The sequence below is a fragment of the Vicugna pacos genome, unplaced genomic scaffold (genome assembly GCF_048564905.1).
Source record: "Vicugna pacos unplaced genomic scaffold, VicPac4 SAC-SAT, whole genome shotgun sequence".
NCBI classification, from domain to species: domain Eukaryota; kingdom Metazoa; phylum Chordata; class Mammalia; order Artiodactyla; family Camelidae; genus Vicugna; species Vicugna pacos.
The window spans coordinates 17,963,357-17,987,847 of record NW_027328721.1 but is presented as its reverse complement, the minus strand read 5'-3'; the positions used below and the strand labels follow the sequence as shown (position 1 = coordinate 17,987,847).

The 24,491-nt window shown below is 39.0% G+C and overlaps 1 long non-coding RNA gene across 1 annotated transcript; it reads right to left on the bottom strand.

Moving 5' to 3' along the window:
- Window positions 1-454: 454 nt before the first annotated feature.
- On the bottom strand, window positions 455-22,668 carry LOC140692116 (uncharacterized). The gene is made up of 3 exons (XR_012067670.1): window positions 22,542-22,668; window positions 1,004-1,177; window positions 455-715 (listed from the first exon to the last, which is right to left on the bottom strand). It is a non-coding gene; the product is annotated as an uncharacterized lncRNA (long non-coding RNA).
- Window positions 22,669-24,491: the final 1,823 nt, after the last annotated feature.

Genomic DNA, 24,491 nt, shown 5'->3' with positions numbered 1-24,491 from the left:
AGAGAGAGAAATGGGATTAGGGCTGGTCAGGCAGGACCTGGGGGACGGAGGAAGGGGAGTGTGTGTTTTGGATACAGGGCTTTATTTTGAGGAAAGAAATAGTCTGAAACTAAACAGTAGTGATGTTCGCACAGAACTGTGAATGCACTTTATGCTCCTGAATTGCAAAATTTAAAATGGAAAAAAACCCTAGATTTTATTATTATAAACTTAAAACTTACAAAAAGATGATGCTGTAAATGACATGAAATAATACAATGAAATTACAGGGAAAAAAAAAAAAAAAACAAATGAAAACCATACCAGAGAAGGGAAGTTAACTTCCTGTCGGGAAGTGGGTTGATTTTGAGAATTAGGAGATGACAGTGCTGGTGGTTGCAGAGCTCAGCCTGTGGGGGTGGTGATGCCTGAATTGGCTCTGGGTTGTCTAGAGGTGCAGGTGTAGGTGCAGGAGGAGCCACAGAAGCAGGCTCAGGGTCTCCCTGTAGGACTGATGGAGTGTGACATGGCTCTTTATTTTTCTCAGGTGCAGCCTCAGGTATCACTACAGGGTTGGTGGATTGGGGCCCAGTCCTTGGTCTCCTGCAGGAGCAGATGCAGTTTCTCTGCCGGAGTGGTGTTTTCTCCTCTCGCTCTGCATCTCCTGATGGATCAGGTACTTCCTTTCTTTTGTCCCTGGTGTCTTCTCCTTCTACTATCTCCTGTGGTTATGTATCTGTAGGAAATGAAGAGAGATTTAAGTCTTATGGATGTTCTACAGCTGTGAGAGAGGAAAACTTTACCCACATGCCTCCCTTTCCATGTACATTTTCAAGGACAGAAATCGTCCCAGAGCTTTATAGGCAAGCCTTACCCAGAAACCCCCAACAGGATATGTTCTGTGACTACATTCCACCAGATGGGTGGTCTGAGGCCAATATTTGCTCTGGTCCCGGAATCCTCACTGTGTGAGCCAGTCCTCACATCCGCTTACACACTGGCATATCCCCACTGCCCTTCTCACCTTCAGGATCTGCCTAGGTGGGCTTCAGGCGATCCAGCTGACTCACAGGAAGGTTGGCCTTGTACTCCAGGTTGAAGCCATGTGTGCTGAGCTGCCCCTCATTGCCAGGTAGGACCCTGGGGACTGGCCTGGGTGGTGTCTGGGCAGGAAGCCTTCACCATTCATCTCTGGGCCCTGGTTTGGGAGATCCCTTTGTGTCCACACTCACCCGGAGCCTGTGCTGGCCCTCGGCAGTGTGGCATACCAGCCTCTCACTCAGGGAGGTGGAGTGGGTGTTCTCGCTTACCAGCTCCTGTCCGATCTGTGGTGTGGGGCTCTGCAATGACAGTGACCAACAGCTGGCCTGGCCCGGAGATCTCAGAGCCCTGCCTGGCCAGCATCACTGCCTCTTCTGCCCACTCAACCCTCTGCTGCCAGATAAGACACTTAGTGCTTGGTGTGCTCACACAGTCACCCGGGAGAGAAGACACACCCAGAGGGCTTGGGCTTCACCTCAGGCAGAAGGGCCCTACCCCGGGTCTCCATGTCCCAGCCGGCCAGCTTTGACCCGGGTTGTGGACGTGCCTGGCCCGCCAGGCCTCTGACCCTGTCTCAGCCTGCTCTTGCTTGAGGCAGGTCTCCCCACATGACCACCCCACCTCCACGGTCCAGGAAGGGGACGTAGGTCTACCTGGCTGGGATCCAACTGGCTGTCTGCCCTAGGCCTCCCTGTGTTACCTTTGGGTCCCTCAGGGTAAAGGGGAAAAGGCACCCGGAGTGAGACCTGACCCAACGTCTGCAGTGTCGGTAAAGGCCCTCACTGGTGCTTTCCTGAGGCCAGGGCCTTGGGACATTGGGACACGACAGGACATGTTTGAGCACTTCCAACCGAGTGAGCTGGGTAGGGAGCTTCTCTAGAAAGTGGGAGCCTGGTTACCTAGGTTCCAAGTTCTGTTGGGCTCTATTGCCAGGGAAGTGAGGTCACATCCTGGGGTCCCCTTACCCAAGCTTCCTCCACATGCAAAGCTCCCCAAGGGCCTTTCTGGGCTGCTGATTGCACGTCTCCCACCCCCATGCCATGTCCACACACAGTGACAGCAACTCAGAACACCCCAGAGCCCTGGGGAGGCTTTGGTGCAGCCAGGGCCCCAGCTCTAAGGACACAGCTGGGTTCAGACCTGGTTCCCTCTTCTCAGCAGTGCTGTGACCCTGGACAAGCCATGTGCCTCTCAGGGCCTCCCCAATCCCCCATCTGCACTGTGGGGCTCATTCTTGCCTCTGCTCCCTAGGGAAGCCTTCATGTCTATAGAACCCTAAACCCCTACAGCACCTGTAAATCCTTGTGCTGGCATCACAGGAAGCTCATGCACAGGCTCAGAAAAGGGAGGGTTAAATAGAGGGCTGGTGCAGTGTAGAACACTCCCCACACAGGCCTGGGCCTGCAGAAAATCACACTCCTTGTTGCCTGCTTCACCAGCTCCCTGTGGGCGGGTTTACTTTAAATACAATTCTCACTTCATCTGCTACTGGCATACAGCCTTCTAGGTCCTCCTGTTATGTTCACATTCAGGCCCAGTGTCCCATCTTGGCCTCTATGGTGGGCTGCCCCACAATGGCTCCCTGCTTCTTTGCCTTCTGATCACACATCTTAGTGTAATCTCCACACCCACCTCTCCATGGTGGATGGACACTGTGACAGGATTCTGACAAGTAGACTGACTTATGAAAATTGTAAGACATTTACTCATTCTCATCTCCAGTGTTCATTCTCTCTCTCTCTCTCTCTCAGTGTCTGTTTGTCTGTCTTTTCTCCCTTTCTGCCTCTCTGTTTCAGTCTCTCTTTCCCTTATATATGTGTTTATATATATAAATATATGTGTGTACATATATATGTGTGTGTATATATATATATGCGTGTATGTACTTACGTGTGTGGATTAATAGGGCCAAGGGTACATTACTTCTAAAGACACCTTAATAACAAACTGATTATTTTAAATTCATATTACTGAACAAAAAACATCATTGAAAGTTGTGCAAGAGCTTTGGTGTGATCAACTCTAAGGATCAGCACTGCTGGGGAAGGGATCAAACTATGGCACTTTCATGCATCCTGCACACTGTTCTCCCAGAGAGGAGTGTCCACTGACTCTCACCTCCAGGGGATCTGCTGGGGCCTCTGCCTCCTCACATTGTCACCAGAGCTGGTTGTCACCACGCTGAGAGCTGCCAGCGTGCTGGGGACCAGTGCTGTCTCCATAGTGTGTGCAACTGCGTGTGTCCTCGCCTGAGAGGCCAAGCATCTCTAACAGACACTGGCCACCTGCACTGCCTCTCATTGGAATTGCCTGTGTTTGTTCTGTTTCCTTTTAGAAAACTGAGTTTCAAGAGATCTTTTCACCACAGGAATTTGAAATCTTTCTCGGACCTTGGGTCATAAGGGATGCTTTTCCAGGTTGTGGTTTGTCTTTTCAGACGTCTTTCTTGGCTTTTCTTTTTTTTGTTTTCTGTTTTTGTTTGGTTTTCTTTTGCCACAGGAAGAGCTAAGCATCTCCCTTCTGGCTCTGGTTTCACACATAAAACAGCAGTGCTTACCCTGAGATTATGCACATAGTTACTAAAAGGACCTTATTTTGTACACCTCATGTTCAATCCGTCTGGATTTCCCTTTCAAATAGCAAAAATGCTTTTTCAAGTAAAAAAAATCACCATCAACAGATGACTGGATAAATAAGATGTGCTATATTTATGCAATGCAATACTATTCAGCCATAAAAGCCAACAACATAACGCCATTTGCAGCAACATGGATGTTCCTGGAGAATGTCATCATCCTAAGTGAAGTAAGCTACAAAGAGAGAGAAAAGTACCATATGAGATCGCTCATATGTGCAATCTAAAAAAATAAAATAAAGTAAAAAACAGAAACAGACTCATAGACATTGAATACAAACTGGTGTTTGCCAGGGGGACGGGGGTGGGAAGGGACAGATTGGGATTTTGAAATGTAGAATAGATAAACAAGATCGTACTGTATACCACAGGGAAACATAGACAGGATCTTGTGGTGGCTCACAGCAAAAGAAAGAGGCAATGAATGTATGTATGTTCATGTATACCAGAAAAATTGTGCTCTACACTGTAATTTGACACAATATTATAAAATGAGTATAACTCGGAGAGACAAAGAAGATGGTGGAGTAGAAGGACGCTCGTAAGTCACCCTCTCCCACAAATACACCAAGACCCACATCTACAGACCCACTCAGCCAACCATAGCACCTACGGAATTCTGACAGAACATCGCCCTCTTCAAAAGATAAAGACACCAGAAAATGTGGTAGGAGAAAAGGAAAAAAGAAAGAACAAAAGGCAAAGCAGTGCAGGACGGGTCCTGCGGGGAGGGAGCAGCAAAGGAGGACTGGCGCTCGCTCGCTGGGTCTCCCCTCTCCAACTGAGAGGCCAGCGGGACGGAGGGGGAGCCTCCGAGGCTCGGATCTGTACAGAGCAGCCCTGGTCTGACAGAACTAAGTTAAACGGGCACAGAGCGTCCCCCCGACACCCAGCCTGAGACACGGGCCGGCAGCGGCAGGCAGAGCCAGGCTGCACAAGCCGGGCGGAGGACGGGGACGGCTGCACGGAGGCAGCCCCGGGGGACTACAAGGGGCTGCGCGCCGTGGCTGTGGGTGCACAGGGCAGAACAAACTGGGCCCTCCATAACAGCAAGGTTGATGTGCTCTTGGGGGAAGGGTGCATACCCCCATCTCTGAAAACCCACGGAAACTTTTCAGGGGAAGAGAGGCGGGGCTCAGGCACAGCCGCCATATCCCCCGGCGCTGAGCACCCAGGCGGGGGCGGGGGCGAAACCTGCACCCGCACCGAAGGACATAGCAGCCTCAAAGGCCAGACTGAGACAGGCCTACAGCCCGGGGCAGATAGGATCCTTCCACCCTGGTCCCTCAGGGAACTTGCTGCACAAAGACAACCAAGGAGCTGGGTTTTGGCTCGGAGCAGGGACAAGGCTGTCCCTGGGTCTTCCCGAGCCCACCTGCGGAGCGCCGACCAGGGCGGCGCAGGTAGACGGAGAGCGGCCCCCCGCCTGTCAGGCAGGAACACAGCCCCTGACCGAGGTGCTGGGAGGGGGCACGACCCCGCCCTCCTACCTGGCCAGTCTGCAACATCTGACTGCGGCATGCGGAGGGGCAGTGACCCGCCCGCCCACAGCAGAGGAGAGCTGCACCTGACCCCGTGTTAGGCGGAGGCGCGATCTGCTTGCCGACAGGTGCTGGGAGCAGCACAGAAGAGGGCACCAACGGAGGGCCTCTGAAAACAAGCAGCTGAGCTTCCAAAACAGGACGAAGACAGAAAGACTTCACATTAAAAGCACACAGACTCCAGGAGAACACCGACAACCCCCCCTTTTTTCCCTTTTTTTTAAATCTGTTTTTACCTGTTCTATTTTCTATTACTCTCTTAATTCTTACTTCTTAATTCATTTCTATTTCTCTTGGGTTTTGATGTCCTGTTATTGATTAGACACAGGTTTCAAATACATCTATTCATCTACCCCACCTTTTTAAAAGGTTTTAAAAGGAAGTCTCAACGAGATTAATACTCTGCTTCAACTCGATCTTCTATTATTCATTATACACTGTTTTCAAACCCTCTTTCTCCCTTCTTTTAAAATTCTCTCTCTTATTTTTTCTTTTTTTCCTAAGTTCTATTCCTAAATACGCATTAGATAGATAAAATCCTTAAGATTCAAAATAGACAACTGATACTCCATAAACCACAGTGCCAGAGAGGTATGAGCAAGACGAAGAAGCAGAGAAACCTTTTCCAATTAAAAGAACAAGAGAAATCCCCTGAAAGAAAGATCAATGAAATAGACATCGATAGCCTACTAGATCAAGATTTCAAAAAAGGAGTGATCAAATTGCTGAAGGAATTGAAAGAGATAGTGTTTAGAGATATAAAATATGTCAAAAATGAAATTGAAGCTATAAAGAAGAGCCAAGTAGAATGGGTAAACTCATTGACAGAGATGAGGAATGATCTAATAGCTGTGCAAAGCCGACTAGATAATGCAGAGGAACGAACAAGTGATCTAGAAGACAGGGCAATAGAAAGCACCCATTCAGAAGAACTACAAGATAAGCAAATAAAAAATAATGAAAATAGCATAAGGGACATATGGGATAATATAAAGCGTCCCAATCTTTGCATAATAGGGGTCCCAGAAGGGGAAGAAGAATCAAAGGGGATTGAAAAGGTTTTCGAAGAAATCATGACTAAAAACTTCCCAAACTTAAAGAAGGAATCATATTCAAGTACAGGAAGCTCAGAGGGTCCCAAACAGGAAGAATCCAAATAGACCCACACCAAGACATATCATAATCAAAATGGCCAGAGTCAAGGATAAAGAAATGATTCCAAAGGCAGCAAGAGAAAAGCAAAGCGTAAGTTACAAGGGGACCCTCATAAGGCTCTCAGCTGATTTCTCTACACAAACACTACAGGCCAGAAGGGAGTAGTAAGATATATTGAAAGCTCTGAAAGAAAAAAAGATGCAGCCTAGGATACTTTATCCAGCAAGGCTATCCGTTAGGATAGAAGGAGAAATAAAGAATTTCACAGACAAAAAAAAGCTACAGGAGTTTAGCAACACTAAATCCATGCTAAAAAAATATTGAAAGGGCTATTCTAAATAGGAAAGCAGCAGGATGCTACAGAAATGAGAAACTCACAACTGGAAAGGTGATAACTCATGAATTACAAATAAAGAAAACATGAAATTATAAAAGAAGACATACAAATCACTGAGAGTGTGAGAGGGAGGCAGGGAAATATAGAATATTTTTTTCCTTTCTTTTTTTAAATTTTTTTAACAGTAGGATGGGCTTGAGATCATGTTACTATCAGTTTAATAAAAACAGTTATAGTAATGGGTTAATAGATTTACAAAAAAGGGTAACGACAAGTCAAAAATTTACAAGGGAGTCACAAAAATCAAATAAAATCCATGATAATACAAAGGAAAATTACCAACCCACAAAAGGAAGAAGAAAGGAACAAAGAGGATATACCAATTCAACTGCAAAGATAAGTTCAAAATGGCAATAAACACACATCTATCATTAATTACTGTGAATGTTAATGGACTAAATGCTCCAGTCAAAAGACATAGAGTGGCAGACTGGATAATAAAGCAAGAACCTTCAATATGCTGCATACAAGAGACCCACTTTAGGGAGAAGGACAGATATAGATTGAGAGTGGAAGGATGGAAAAGGATATTCCATGCAAATGGAAAAACCAATAAAGCAGGTGTTGCAGTACTAATTTCAGACAAAATAGACTTTAAAACAAGGGCCATAAAGAAAGATAAAGAAGGACATTTTATAATGATTAAAGGAGTGATACAAGATGAAGATATTACACTTGTTAATATATATGCACCCAATATAGGAGCACCTAAGTACATACAAGAATTACTAACAGAGATAAAGGGGGATATTGATGGGAATACAATCATAGTTGGAGATTTTCACACTGCATTTACATCACTAGACAGATCTTCCAGAAAGAAAATAAATAAGACAACAGAGAAATTAAATACTAAAATAGAAAAACTAGATTTGGTGGATATTTTCAGAGCATTACACCCCCCCAAAATAGGATATACATTCTTTTCAAGTGCACATGGAACATTTTCCAGGATCGATTATATACTTGGACACACAAAAAAAAAACTCAACAATTTTAAGAAGATAGAAATTATCTCAAGCATCTTTACTGACCACAATGCCATGAAACTGGAAATCAACAACAGAGAAACAAAGGAGAAAACAAGGAAAGCATGGAGATTAAACAATATGTTATCAAAAAAATAATGGATCAATGAGGAAATCAAAACTGAAATTAAAAAATACCTTGAGACAAATGATAATGAAAGCACAACCACTCAAAACCTATGGGACACAGCAAAGGCAATGCAAAGAGGGAAGTTTATAGCGATACAGGCCTTCCTCAGGAAATAAGAACAATCGCAAATAAACATATTAACCCACCACTTGAATGAATTAGAAAAAGAAGAACAAAAAGCCCCAAAAAGCAGCAGAAGGAAGGAAATAATAAAGATCAGAGAGGAATTAAATACAATAGAGATTAACAAGACCATAGAAAAAATCAACCAAACCAAAAGCTGGTTTTTTGAAACAGTAAATAAAATCGACAAACCTCTGGCCAAACTCACAAAGAAGAAAAAAGAGAGAGCACAAATTAGCAAAATAAGAAAGGAAAATGGAGAAATTACAACAAACAAAATAGAAATACAGAATATCATAAGAGAATATTATGAAAAACTATATGGAAACAAACTGGATAACCTAGAGGAGTTGGGCAAGTTTCTGGAAACATATTGTCCACCAAAACTGAATCAAGAAGAAACTAAACACTTGAACAATCCAATCACTAGAAAGGAAATAGAAATAGCAATTAAAAAACTCCCTACAAATAAAAGTCCAGAACCGGATGGCTTCACAGGGGAATTCTACCAAACATACAATGAAGAACTCATACCAGTCCTTCTCAAACTCTTCCAGACGATTGAAAAGGAGGGAATACTCCCAAACTCATTCTATGAAGCCACCATCACCCTGATACCAAAACCAGGCAAAGACACTACAAAAAAAGAGAATTATAGGCCAATATCATTGATGAACATAGACGCCAAAATCCTCACCAACATTTTAGCAAATAGAATCCAACAACACATAAAAAAGATTATACATCATGACCAAGTGGGGTTCATCCCAGGGACACAAGGCTGGTTCAACATATGCAAATCAATCAATGTAATACATCACATCAACAAGAGAAAGGACAAAAAACACATGATCATCTCAATCGATACCGAAAAAGCATTTGATAAAATTCAACATCCATTTATGATAAAAACTCTCGCAAAAGTGGGTATAGAGGGAACATATATCAATATAATATAAGCTATATATGACAAACCTACAGCCAGCATAGTACTCAACGGTGAAAAACTCAAAAGCTTCCCACTAAAATCTGGGACAAGACAAGGATGCCCACTATCACCCCTCCTATTCAACATAGTCCTGGAAGTCCTAGCCACAGCAGTTAGGCAAGAGAAAGAAATAAAAGGGATCCAAATTGGAAAAGAAGAGGTAAAAGTGTCATTATATGCTGATGACATGTTTCTATATATAGAAAACCCTAAAAGGTCCACACAAAAGCTACTAGAGCTGATTGAAGAATTCAGCAAGGTAGCAGGTTACAAAATTAACGTTCAAAAATCAGTTTCATTTCTTTACACTAGCAATAAATCAACAGAAAAAGAAAGTAAAGGAACAATCCCCTTTAAAATAGCACCCAAAGTAATAAAATATCTGGGAATAAATCTAACCAAGGAGGTGAAAGAATTATACACAGAAAACTATAAACCATTGATGAAGGAAATTAAAGAAGACTTTAAAAAATGGAAAGATATTCCATGCTCTTGGTTTGGAAGAATCAGTATTGTTAAAATGGTCACACTGCCCAAGGCAATCTGCAGATTTAATGCAATCCCTATCCAATTACCCAGGACATATTTCACAGAACTAGAACAAATCATAATAAAATTTATATGGAACTATCAAAGACCTAGAATTGCCAAAGCATTACTGAAGAGAAAGAAAGAGGCTGGAGGAATAACTCTCCCAGACTTCAGACAATACTATAGAGCTACAGTCATCAAGACAGCATGGTATTGGTACCAAAACAGACATATAGACTAATGGAACAGAATGGAGAGCCCAGAAATGAACCCACAAACTTTCGGTCAACTCTTCTTCGACAAAGGAGGCAACAATATACAATGGAATAAAGACAGTCTCTTCAGCAAATGGTGTTGGGAAAACTGGACAGCAGCATGTAAAACAGTGAAGCTAGAACACTCCCTTACACCATACACAAAAATCAACTCAAAGTGGATTAAAGACTTAAACATAAGACAAGGTACAATAAACCTCCTAGAGGAAAACATAGGCAAAACATTTTCTGACATACATTTCAAAAATTTTCTCCTAGAAGAAATAAAAGCAAGAATAAACAAATGGGACCTAATGAAACTTACAAGCTTCTGCACAGCAAAGGAAACCAGAAGTAAAACAAAACGACAAACTATGGAATGGGAGAAAATTTTTGCAAATGAAACCAATGAAGGCTTGATCTCCAAAATATATAAGCAGCTCTTATGACTTAATAAGAAAAAAACAAACAACCCAATCCAAAAACAGGCAGAAGACCTAAACAAGCAATTCTCCAAGGAAGAATAACAAATGATCCATAGGCACATGAAACAATACTCAATATCACTAATTATCAGAGAAATGCAAATCTAAATTGCAATGAGGTATCCCCTCACACCAGTCAGAATGGCCATCATTCAAAAGTCCACAAATGACAAATGCTGGAGAGGTTGTGTAGAAAAGGGAACCCTGCTACACTGCTGGTGGGAATGTAGTTTGGTGCAGCCACTGTGGAAAACAGCATGGAGATTCCTCAAAAGACTAGGAATAGACATCATATGACCCAGGAATCCTGCTCCTGGGCATATATCCAGGAGGAACCCTACTTCAAAATGACACCTGCACACCAGTGTTCACAGTAACACTATTTACAATAATCAAGACATGGAAACAGCCTAAATGTCCATCAACAGATGACTGGATAAAGAAGATGTGATATATTTATACAATGGAATACTATTCAGCCACAAAAATCTACAACATAACGTCATTTGCAGCAACATAGATGTTACTGGAGAATGTCATTCTAAGTGAAGTAAGCCAGAAAGAGAAAGAAAAATACTATATGAGATCACTCATATGCGGAATGTAAAAAACACAACAAAACATAAATGCAAAACAGAAACAGACTCATAGACATAGAATACAAACGTGTGGTTGCCAGGGGGATGAAGGGTGGGAAGGGACTGGGATTTCAAAATGTAACATAGATAAACAAGATTGTACTGTGTAACATGGGGAAATATAGACAGGATCTTGCAGTGGCTCACAGTGAAAGAGAATGTGACAATGAATGTATGTATGTTCAAGTATAACTGAAAAATTGTGCTGTACACTGGAATTTGACACACCATTGTAAAATGACTACAACTCAATAATAAGAAAAAGTTTGAAAAATAGAAACTGAGAGGATGGAATAATATATTTTATGCAAATGGAAATGATATGAAAGCAGGAGTAGCAATACTTATAACAGATAATATAGATTTTAAAACTAAGGCCACAAAGGGAGATAAAGAAGGACAGTATATAATGATCACAGGAGCAATACAAGATGAAAATATTACACTCCTTAACATATATGCACCCAATAGGAGCACTTAAATATATATATAAAAAAATACTAACAGACATAAAGGGAAAAGTTAATAAGAATACAGTCATAGTAGAAGAATTTAACACCACACCAACATTTTTGGGCAGGTCTTTCAGATAGAAAATCAATAAGGCAATGGAAATACTAAATGATACATTAGAACATTTGGAAATGGTTGATATCTGTAGGACATTTCATGCCTCCAAAACAGAATAAACACTTTTTTTTTCAAGTGCTCTTGGATCATTCCCTAGGAAAGACCACATAGTCAGGCACATAAGTAACCTCAAACAAATTAAGAAGATAGAAATTATTCCAATCATCTTCTCTGACCACAATAGCAGGAAACTATAAATCAACCACAGGAAAACAAATGAGAAAAAATGACAGCACGGAGAATAAACAGCATGCTAGTAAAAAAGCAATGTGTCAACGACGGAATCAAAGAAGAAATTTAAAAATACCTTGAGACAAATGACAATACAAATACGACCAGACAAAATCTATATCTTGCCGCAATAGCAGTCCTAAGAGGGAAGTTCAAAGAGATAGAGATCTTCCTAAACAAACAGACAAACAAACAAACAAAAAAACAAAACTCAAATAAATAACCTCACCTACCACCTAAAATAATTAGAAAAAAAAAAAAACCCAAAGTACAAGAAGGAAAGAAATATTAAAGATCAGGGGGGAAAGAAATAAAACATAGATTAAAGAAACAATAGAAGAAATCAATCAAAGCAAGAGCAGGTTTTATGAAAGACTAAAAAAAATTGACAAACCTCTGGCCCAGCTCACCAAGAAAAGAGAGCACACACAAATAAACAAAATAAGAAATGAATGGTGAGATTACAACCAACACCACAGAAATACAAACAATTCTAAGAGAATATTATGAACACCTATGTGGCAAACAATTGGACAATTTAGAAAAAATGGAAAAGTTTCTAGAAACATACATCCATCAAACATCCATCAAAACTGCATCAAGAAGAAATAGATCATACAAACAGACCAATCAGTAGAAGTGAAATAGCATCAACAATTAAAAAACTCCCTGCAAACCAAAGTTCAGGACCAGATAGCGTCACTGAGGAATTCTATCAAACATACAAAGAGCTCATGCCAGTTCTTCTCAAACTCTTCCAAAAGATTAAAGAGGAAGGTATACTCCCAAGTTCATTCTATGAAGCCACCATTACTCTGATAGCAAAGCCAAAGACATTAACAAAAAGGAAATCTATAGGCCAATGACTTTGATGAATATAGACACAAAAATACTCAATAAAAAGTTGCAAAGTCCAACAACACTTAAAAAAGATCATACACCATGATCAAGTTGGATTCATCCCAGGGACAAAGGATACATAAATGAATCCATGTGGTACACCACATTACCAAGAGAAAGGATAAAAATCACATGTTTATCTGAATAGATGCAGAAACAGCATTTGATAAAATTCAACAACCTTTTATTATAAAAACTCTTATCAAATTGGGTGTAGAGCAACATATCTCAACATAGTAAAAGCTACTTATGACAAAGCTACAGCCAGTATAATACTCAATGGTGAAAAGTTGAAAGCCCTCCCACTAAAATCTGGAACAAGAAAAGAATGTCGTGTTTCACCACTTCTATTCAATATAGCATTGGAAGTTCTAGCCATAGCAATTAGACAAGAAAACTAAAACAGTTCCAAACTGGAAGAGAAGAGGTAAAATTGTCATTATAGATGGATGACATAATACTATATATAGAAAACACTAAAAGCTCCACACAAAGACTACTAGAGCTGATAAAAGAAACTGGCAAGGTAGCAGGATACAAGATTAACATCCATAAGTCAGAGGCATGTCTTTACACTAACAATGAAATATCAGAAAAGGAAAGTAAAGAAGTAATTCCTTTTAAGACTGTATCAAAAAAGAAACAAAACTTAGGAATAAATCTGACCAAGAAAGTTAAAGTCTTATATGTGGAGAATTACAAAATGCTAAGGAAATTAAAGAGGATTTAAAGAAATGGAAAGATATCCCATGTTCTTGGATTGGAAAAATTAATATTGTTAAAATGACCATATACCCAAAGCAATCTACAGATTTAATGTGATTCCTATCAAATTACCCAGGAAATTTTTCACAGAACTAGAACACATCATACTATAATTTATATGGAATCAAAATAGACACAGAGCTGCCTAAGCATTACTGAAGAAAAAGAACAAACCTGGAGGAATAATCCTTCCAGGCTTCAGACAATACTACAGAGCTACACTAATCATATCAGCATGGTTCTGGAACAAAAACAGGCATATGGATCAATGGAACAGCATAGAGACCCCAGAAATAGTTCCACAAACTTTTGGTCAATTAATCTTTGACAAAGGAGGCAAGAACATACAATGGAGTAAAGACAGTCTCTTCTGCCAGTGGTATTGGGAAAACTGGACAGCTGCATGTAAATCAATGAAGTTAGAATACTCCCTCATACCATACACAAAAATAAATTCAAAAAGACTTATAACTTTAAACATAAGACAAGATACTATAAACCTCTTAGAAGAAATCATACGCAAAACATTATCCCACATAAATCTCAGTAATGTTCTCCTGGATATTCTACCCAAGCAATAGAAATAGAAGCAAAAATAAACAAATGGGACCTATCTAATTAAACTTATAAGTTTTGTCACAACAAAGTAAACCATAAACAAAACAAAGAGACAATCTACAGAATGGGAGAAAATATTTATAAAAGATGAATTTGACAAGGGCTTAATCTCCAGAATATTTAAGCAGCTCATACAACTTCATAAGAAAAAAACATAACCAATTAAAAAATAGGCAGAAGACCTAAGCAAGCAATTCTCCAATAAAGACATACAAATGGCCAAAATGCACATGAAAAAATGCTCAATATCAGTAATTATCAGAGAAATGCAGATCGAAAGTACAGTGAGGTATCACATGACAACAGTCTGAATGGTCATCATTCAAAAGTCCACAAAGAGTAAATTCTGGAGAGGATTTGGAGGAAAAGGAATCCTCTATATTATTGATGGGAATGTGGTTTGGTGCAGCCATTGTGGAAAACATTATGAAGAGTCCTCAAAAGACTAAAAATACACTTACCATCTTATCCAGCAATCCCATTCCTGGGCTTATGTCCAGAGGGAATCTTAATTCAAAAAGATACATGCACCCCAATTTTCATAGCAGCACTATTTACAATAGACAAGACATTGAAACAACCTACATGTCCACTAACAGATAACTGGTAAGAAGTTGTGGTGTATTTATACAATAGAATACTACTCAGTCATAAAAAAGAATACAATAATGCAATTTGCAGCAACTTGGATAAACCTGGGAAATGCCATTCTAAGTGAAGTAAATCAGAAAGAAAGAAAAATTCCATATGATATCACTTAAATGTGGAATCAGAAAAAAAGGCAAACTTATTTACAAAACCAAAACAGACTTATTTACAACACCAAAACAAACTCACAGACATTGTAAACAACCTTATGGTTACCAAGTGGTTAAGGATGTGGAAAAGGATAAATTAGAGTTTGAGATTTGCAGATACTAATTACTATGCATAAAATAGATAAACAAGTTTATACTGTATAGCACAGAAAACTCTATTCATATATTGTAGTAACTTATAGTTAAAAATAATATCAAAATGAAGATATGTTGTTCCTATATGATTGAAGTATTGTGATGTACACCAGAAATTGACACAACATTGTAAACTGACTATACTTAAATAAAAATATATTTTTAAAAATGGGGAGAAGACAGACATTTCTTCTAAATAGACATTTCTCCAAGGAAGACATACAGATGGCTAACAGGCACATGAAAAAATGCTCAGTATCACTAATTATTAGGGAAATGCAAATCAAAAATACTATGAGGTTTCACCTATTACCAGTCAAATGGCCATCATTAAAAAGTCCACAAATGATAAATGTTGCAGAGGATGTGGTGAAAAGGGCACCCTCCTACACTGTTGGTGGGAATGTAAATTGGTGCAGCCACTTTAAAGGACAATATGGAAGTTAATTTAAAAATTACTAGTTAACATGTGATCCAGCAATCCTACTTCTGGGCACATATCTAGAGAAAAATATAATTCAAAAAGACACATGCACCCCAATGTTCACAGCAGCACTATTTACAACAGCCAAGACATAGAAACAACATAAATGTCCATTGATAGATGACTGGATAAAAAATTGTGGTAAATTTTTACAATGGAATCCTACTCTACTACATATATATATGTACTTGTATATATATAGTGTATATATATAATATCACTTGCAGCAACATGGATGACCTGGAGATCATCATTATAAGTGAAGTAAGCCAGAGATAGAAAATTTCTACATTTATAAGTGGAATCTACAAAAAAAAAAAAAAAGACACAAATGAACTCACCTGCAAAACAGAAACAGACTGACAGACATTGAAAACAAACTTATGGTTACCAGGGATGAAAGGGAGTGGTAAAGGATAAATTGGGAGTTTGAAATTTGCATATACTAAATACTATATATAAAACAAATAACAAGTTCATACTGTAAAGCACAGGGAACTATTCAATATCTTTCAGTGACCTATAATGAAAAAGAATATGAAGACAAAAATATATATGTATATGTATATATATGACTGAAATATTATGCTGAACAGCACAAATTACACAAAATTGTAAACTGACTATATTTCAATTACAAAATGCATAAACATAAGAGAATAGCATATGAAATACAATTTAGGGACCTGTGGAAATTATTGAAGAACTGGAGAGACCAGCTTCAGTTAGATTAAGTCGAGAGGCTTCTATTACCTTTTCACAGATAGACCGAATGAAGATACAAAGCAGACAATAGTAACTAATGTTTGGAGACCACAGAGAAAATGGAGAGGGGTTAGGCTGGGGCCACCGTTCAGTACATAAGTCTCATGGGCCTCTGGCTTGTGCTTCTGAATTGTATGTCCTATGCCTTTTAATGAACATCTGAGTTGTACAGAGATGAGAGAGGTTACAACTGCAGACCCTGAATTCACCGTGAATCCTGTTTAGTCCTGCAGTATTCTGAGCATTGCTGGAAGGCTGTCTGTCATTTTAGTAATAACAGATTTATAACTTCAATTTATTGAGCATTTGCTATATAGAAGGCACTTTACATATCAACTCACTGGAATTCTTAAAATTCCTAAATAATTGTTGAGTCATTTCACAGATGAGAAACTTGACATTTGTATCAGGCTAATCTATCCACAGTTATGGTTAAGAATCAGCAGTTTGTTGACACTGTCTGCCTTATGCACTTAAAATTGGTGAAAATTACAGCTTTGTTTCGTGTTCTCAAAATTTATAATAACCAATAAAGAGTCATGACTTTATTTGAGCATGTCCAGGGTATTTCACACTATACCTCAGGTGATAATTTTGTCAATAAACATTTGTTGTTTTCCAGTGTCTATATATTCCTGATTGTATCTGAAGGATATAAATAAGTCAGCACAGAAACAGCAAACAAGGTCTGAGCCAACTGTACACAAAGTCCCCTTGCCCAGCACCATCATGTCAAATCTCTGCACACAGAACTGGTCAGGGAAGCCCCATCAGAACCCAAGCATCTGTGAACTTTTACAAAGTAGTGACCTGAAGGAAGTAGTGTGGATGTCCATCAAGAATTACAGGCCTTGGTGGATTCATCCCAGAGAAAATTCTTCAGAGATGTGGTGCTAGAAAACTTCAGCCATCTGGTCTCAGTGAGTCTGTCAACAATGACTTCTTTACTTAAGTATCCAGACAAGCTTCCACATACCTCAGACCTCAATCAGCCCCGATTCATGTCTGGTCAAAGCAACGACAGCCGTCTGAAGATGTTTACATCTAGTTTGTCCATCACTACACTGGTGCCTTCCTGATCATAATTCTTGTACTCAGTTCTTTCTTGTATCCAATCTCTAAGACACAAAACAGTGCTGGAAAGTCAGTGATTATTTCTTGCATGAATGAGTAAGTGAATTAAAGATTTACTAAGTAAGTGTAATACTCTAAGCATTAAGCTGTGCAAATTAAAATAACATCGTAGAAAGAGCAGACATTTCCCTTTTCTACATAGAACTTAGATTGTTCTGGTGGAGCTAACATTTATTGGATTGTTTTTGACAAAAAAAAATAGTTCAATCAACTGTGGAGTCATCTAGTTCCTTTCTAGTTGAAAACACTGAGCATTCTTCACTCTGTCTTTGCTCTCAGTTCTCTCTGCACTGGCAACAAAAGAGTCTCACTATCTTGTCTTGGAATCAGAGTGATCTTTCTCCTCTGGTGAAACCGTGAATGTTTTCAGTTTTCAAGATGTTTTTCTTCCAGCAGATATTCCTTATGGCTTAGTGTAGACTGAGCTGGAAATAAAAATCAACTTCCAGCTTCTCTCTGGAAGGAGCTAGACTGCACATCTATCTCATGTGCTGACCTTCCCAGCTGCTGTCTAAAGTCTACGTTCTAACTCACTCCTCTCTTTGGAAGCTGGCAGGGCCCTCTGGGAGCTTGAGCTGGCAGGGGGGTAATCTCTGCAGCTTCTGCCCCTCACTTGCCCCAGCAAAAACTACCAGGGCCCAGCTTCTCCCTGGAAGGAGTCTGACTGCACATCCAGCACCCAGACTTTTCCAGCTACTGCCTGACTCTTTGTCCTCTAGCTTGTATGACACTTAGAGCAAATGGAGCCCAGCACTCATTAGTCTTCTGGAGTCTGCAGAGAACAAAGTGGCAGTTCCTCATGGCCCTGCAGGCTTTCCCACAACTCCCCCTACCCCGGCTTGCTCCAGCAATAGAGATCAGCTCCTAGCTTCTCTACAGACAGTGTCAGGCTACACATGCAGTGCTCCAGCTTGTCCAGTTGCTGCCTGAGGGCTGGCTTCTAATTTGCCTCTCTTGGGGCACTGACAGTACCTCAGTCTCCTGGGGGCACCTAAAAAAGGCACTATGAGTAAGAACAAGGTTTGAGAGGTACCTAGAAACTCTGGCTGGGCTGACTTGTGCCAAACATTTCTGACATAAGGCAAGACTCTGAAGATTGGGAGAGGAGGCTATTTGGTCTAAGGCAAATAAACTAACATGGAGTCAAGAAAAATGAAGAAACAATGAATATATCCTAAGAAAAAAACAAAACAAAATGAAAACAAAGATACACTCCAAGAACAATGACTGTATGATATGGAGATAAGCGATATACCCAACAGAAAATTCAAAATAGTGTTCCTAAAGATTCTTTCTGAGGTCAGAAGAGTAAAGTATGAAAAAAAAAGGGGGGGAGAATAAAATCATGTGAAAATAGTTTAAAGGAATTATGTTACATTATTCAGTCCAAAGACAAAACATTGGAGGACCAAGAGGAAGAGAGAAAGAAGCAGAAAAAATATAGAAATAAATCATATCTGAATTTTGTTCCAAACCTGAGGAATAAAGCAGACATCCAGGTCCAGAAACCCCAAAGGACATCAAGTAAGAGAATTCAAAGTGAATCACATCAAGACACACTATAATCAAATTGTCAGAATTTCAAGACAAATAGAGACTGTTGAAAGCAGCAAGAGAAAATCAACTTGTTATATAAATACAGGGTAATTCCCATAAAACTACCACTTGATATTTTCAGGAGAAATTTTGGAAGCCAGAAAAGACTGGGATAACATAAGCCAAAATATTGCAAGGTAAAGAAAAACTGCCAACTAAGATTGCTACACCTGTCCACAAAAGAAAAAAAAAAAGAAAAAGAGAGAGACAGAGAAAGAATTTCTCAGACAACCATACCTAAAGGAATTTAGCAAGAACTTTCTTAAAAGCAATGTTAGAGGGAGGTCTTCAAGTTGGAAGAAAAGGATACTAAACAGCAACTCAAGAGCAGAAGACAAACTGAATCTTAATGGTAAAGTTAAATATATACAGAATAACAGAATACTCTATTACTATAATGGTGGCAACAAATTGCTACCAATACTACTATAAAAGTTAAAAGATGAAAGATTTAAAATAACTATAACTAAATTAGATTGCCAGATACATAATAGAAGTAGATGTATGTAAACTGTGATATCAGTAGCATATAATATGAATGGAGAGATAGAGGCGTCTTATGTGCAAGTGAAATTAAGTTGCTGTCAACTTAAAATAGGCTGTTATAACTAACAGGTATTGCAAACAAGCCCCTCGGTAACCAGAAAGAATATACCTGTGGTAGAGAACTAAAAAAGAGAAAAGAAATAAAAACTTATTAATACCAAAAACAATGGAACACAAAAGACATGAAAAGAAAATGAGAGAAAAACCGCAAGACAAACAGAAAACAGTTCAAAAATGACAACAGTAAGTCATTCTTGATCAAACATTATTTTAGCTGTAAATGGGCTAAACTCCCTAATAAAAAGATACATAGTGGCTGAATGGATTAAAAAGCCAAGATCCACCTATATGCTGTCTACAAGAATTCATCTTAGATTTAAGGACACACATAGGCTGAAAGTAAAGTGATGGTAAAAGATATTCCATGAAAAGCTGACCGAAACAAAGCAGGAGTGGCTATTATACTTGTCCCAGACAAATGTGATGTTTAGCCAAAAATGGGACAAAAAATGTATTATGTAATTATAAACATGTCAATTCACTAGGAAGTTATAACAATTGCAATTATTTATACACATCTAATATCAGATCATCTTAATATGTAAAGCAAACATTGACAGATCTGAAAGGAGAAATTTAATGCAATACAATAGTAAGCATTTCTATATCTGATTATCAACAGTGGATAGAACATTGAGACAGAAATCAATAAACAACCAGTGGACCTAAACAACACTTTAGACAAATGGACCTAACAGACATACACAGAACTTTTCATCCAGTTGCAGAATAATTCACACTCTTTTCAAGTGAAAACAAAACATTCTCCAGGATAGATCACATGTTATGTCACAAAAGGGACCTTACAAATTGAGGAAGATTGACATCATACCAAGAATCTTTGTTGCACCATGAAATGAAACTAGAAATCAATTACAGCACAAAATTAAAAAACTCCACAAATACGAGGAAACTAAATAACACAATCTCAAATACCACTGGGTCAAAGGCAAAATCAAGAGAACTGCTGATTATAAAATTTGAATTTGAGAAGTCATAACTCACCTCTTCTCTCTAAGACTTTTAGATAAAACTAGACTCATCACAAGGCAGATGTCTGTTATTTATGACTTATTAACTGTGACTAATGGCAAATTATACCTCTACATGGAACAGAACACCTCTCATGTGAAACATTTTCCTAAGTGCTTAGGAGTATTGATTTTCAAACTGAGGTCATGTTTAAAGTGTTCTGTATAGAAATCAGTGAATTAATTGTCAATGTCTATTACTCACTTCAATCACAGAGAATTCAGATGCCCAGCCCTGCACATGACTGAACAGGATTCATGCAGATCTTGGGGTTAGCAGGTGCAGATTCTCTAATAACTACACACATCAGATGTCCATTACCAGACGTGTGGACAAAGTCAGCATCACAAGCCTGTCGCTCCAGGGATTTCTACACTGAAAGATGGCCCTAATCTGGCCCTCCAGTGACCTGAGTTCTCCCATTTCTTTCTGTCTTCTTTCTACCTCTCAGCTTTGATGGTCATACAGCATTGCTTCTTCAGGGTCGCACTCACTCTCACTGGTCTGACAGTAACAGAATCTTCCAATAAGGTTCAGGTATTTCAGTCCTTCAAAGATTTCCACAAGATCCTATGTGCTGCTCTATCTACTGCAGTTTCTCTCATCAACATACAGCCATATTTAAGGAAAAAATAAAATTTATACATTGTTTTCCAGTGTTTAAATGTGAACGAAGTTTCCTTACAAAATGAAAACTGGGTGGATTTGTACAAGAGGGAAGATAATTATGTTATTTAAAATTGGCAGCCATTTTCAGAGGATGCAGTTACTAATCAAAACTATGACACTGAATTCAGGTCAGATCGCTGACCCCTCACTATCCTCCATGCTCCACACTCACAGGAGCCCTGCTGTTGTCCCCTGTGCCTCCTGCACCTGTGCTGTGTTCAGCTGACCTCATTCTGACACATACGCCAGCACAACTAGAGAGTGAGCCTCTGCTTCTTCAGTCTCCCTCCACTGTGTCCACTATATGACTAATGAACATCAGAAGCCAATCAGCCATGAGTGAGGCATCTTTCCCCTGTGCCGAAGGGACTGAGACAAAGACAGCCGCTCTCATATTGGTGTAATGTGAAGACTTTCAACAGCACAAATACTGGGAAGGAGAATATTCAACTTCTGGGCCACAAAACATCTCAGGGACCTAGGGAAACATAACCAGAGCCCCTTAAATCTTTTATTACTTCTTGGTTTTATAGAGAAGATTCAGGCCTGTGGAGAAGCCTGCTTACCTACTGGCAACAGAGAAAGAGGAAGGACCTGCTTCTCTGTGATTGAACTGTCAGGATCACAGCTAACCTCCATCAGTCTCTGGATTTTCATTTACAAAAAGTTCAAGCACTAAGACACAACTGAAAAAGGAGAAAGAAGCCAAGACATTTTATAGTTTTCCACAATACCCAGGCTCACCTGCCACAAATCCCCTAACCATCACCTGGCACTGTGCTCTAGGAGAAACAGAGACCATTTCTCCTCTCCCAGATTCAGAACTAATATGGCTTTACATGCGGCTGCTCATATAGAAAATATGAATTCTCTTAATTTACATACAAGTAAATAAATTCATTGAATTTTATATGTTAATGAGTCCATGCTACTTAGAGTCTTACTCAATTCCCCCAATCCTGAAACCCAGGAGGCCCTGATTAACACATGTGTATTTCACTCTCCACCTCTGTGGAAGCCTCTCTGAAATTACTCAGATTTACTACTCTTTGTTTATTCACTGATTCTCCAGTATCCAACTCAACCCTCTGGAAACCTCATTCCCTCCCTACCTACCCTGCCCCTACCCCTCAGGATACACTTATCCTCACACATCCTGCCTCTACTATGTAGGGTTTTAAGTAATGTCACTTCCTCAACAATGGCTTCTGTCCCATGTAATTGGTTACTTACCAAGGAACTTATGAATTTACTCCATAAGAGTAGTTAAATTAGTAATTAGTACTCCATGCTGAAGAGTTCAGTGACATCCAAAGCTCAAGTTTCTCAACATGTGTATCATAAATGGAACATCCCATATGTAGGTTTCACTGAATATGTCACTACTTCATGAGTCCTGTAATACAAATGGTAAATCACGATTAATAGGAAGAAAATCAAAATAAGTCTGGTTGATGTATGTCTTCTTTTTAACAAAATATTTTCCATTTAATGAGGTAAATCAAGTAAACACAGTTATGGAACATATATTATGTCTATAGATTATTTCTTTTTTTTTTTTTAACAGTCTCAAAAGTAACTTTCTCAACTTTGCACAGAAGTGTCATTGTGGATTCTGTTTTTTCTCAGTACTGTAGAAAATCTGAAACAAAAAGTTCTGCGCTTGTCTTTATTTAAAATAACTTGTAATGTATCTGCATTCTCTCAGATTATGGGTCCAAGTGTGTCCATCTATGTCTTTCTACTATGGTCTGTCTTTGTCTACATGGTGCACATGGATGCTTCAGCCTCACCCCATGTTCTAGTGTATTCTCAGTGCTGTCCTGCCTGTGAACAGTTGTAAGCTGTTCTTCTGAGGGGGAGCAAAGTCTGTAATAACCTACATTGCCATCCTGGTGACATCACCCCACAATATTTTTTATTTCATTTCTGATATCTTCTTTAACCCAATAGTTTATAAGGAGTATGCACATTAATTTTCACACATTTGTGAATTTTCTTATTTTCCTCTGTCATTAATTTTTGGTTTATACCATTATTATCAGAAATGATACTTGATATGATTTCAGTCTTCTTACATTTGCTGAGCCTTGTTTTGTGACTTTATAAAGGACCTACCTAGAGAATGTTTCTTGTGTGCTTGAGAAGAACGTCGTTCTGTTGCTACTGGGCAGAATATTGTGCATATATCTGTTAGGTCTATTTCTTTAAAGATGTAGCTCAAGTAAATATTTATTTATTTATTTTCTGTCTTTAAAAACACATAGACTGAGAGTGAAGGGACAGAAAAAGATACTTCAAACAAATAGGAAAAAAAGGGGTGAGTTACACCTAAAACAGTCAAAAATACATTAATCTAACAAAGGTCAAAAAAGGCAAAGAAGGTCATTATATAATGATAGAGGAGTCAATCCATCCAAATAAATGTAACAATTATTAATATTTATGCATCCAAAATCAGAGCAACTAAATATATGTATAGCAAAAACAAGCTAAAAGGCAGAATAAACTACACTATGATAATTGTTGAGAACTTTAACACCCCACTCTCCACAAGTGATAGATCATCCAGACAATAGTTCAATACAGGATCTGTTGATGTGAACAACACTGAAGATCAAATGGTCCTAACAGTCATATATAAAATATTCTGTCTAACAAAAGTTGAATATACATTCTTCTCAAGTGTACAAAATTTTTTTTCTAGATGAGACCACATATTATGTCATATATCAAATCTCAACAAATTCAAGACTGAAATTATACCAAATGTCTTCTCTGATCATAGTATAAAACTAGAAATCAGTAGGAGGAAGAAAACTGGAAAGCTAATGAACACATAGAAATTGATCAACACTCTCCTGACCAACTAATGTATCAAAGAATAAATTTAAGAGGAAATAACAAAGTGTCTTGAGACAGACTAAAATGGAAACAAAGCATACCAAAGCCCATGAGATATAGCAAAACCAATTCCGACAGGGTGGTCTATTACAATAAATGCCTAACTTAAGAAATAAGAAAGAGCTCAAATAAACAATCTTACTTTTCTCCTCAAGGACCTGGAAAAAGACCAAACTGAGCCAAAGTTAGCAGAAGGAAAGACATAATAAAGATTACAGCAGAAATCAATGTGATAGACAAAACAACAGTAAAATTTAGCAATATTAAGAGCTAGTTCAT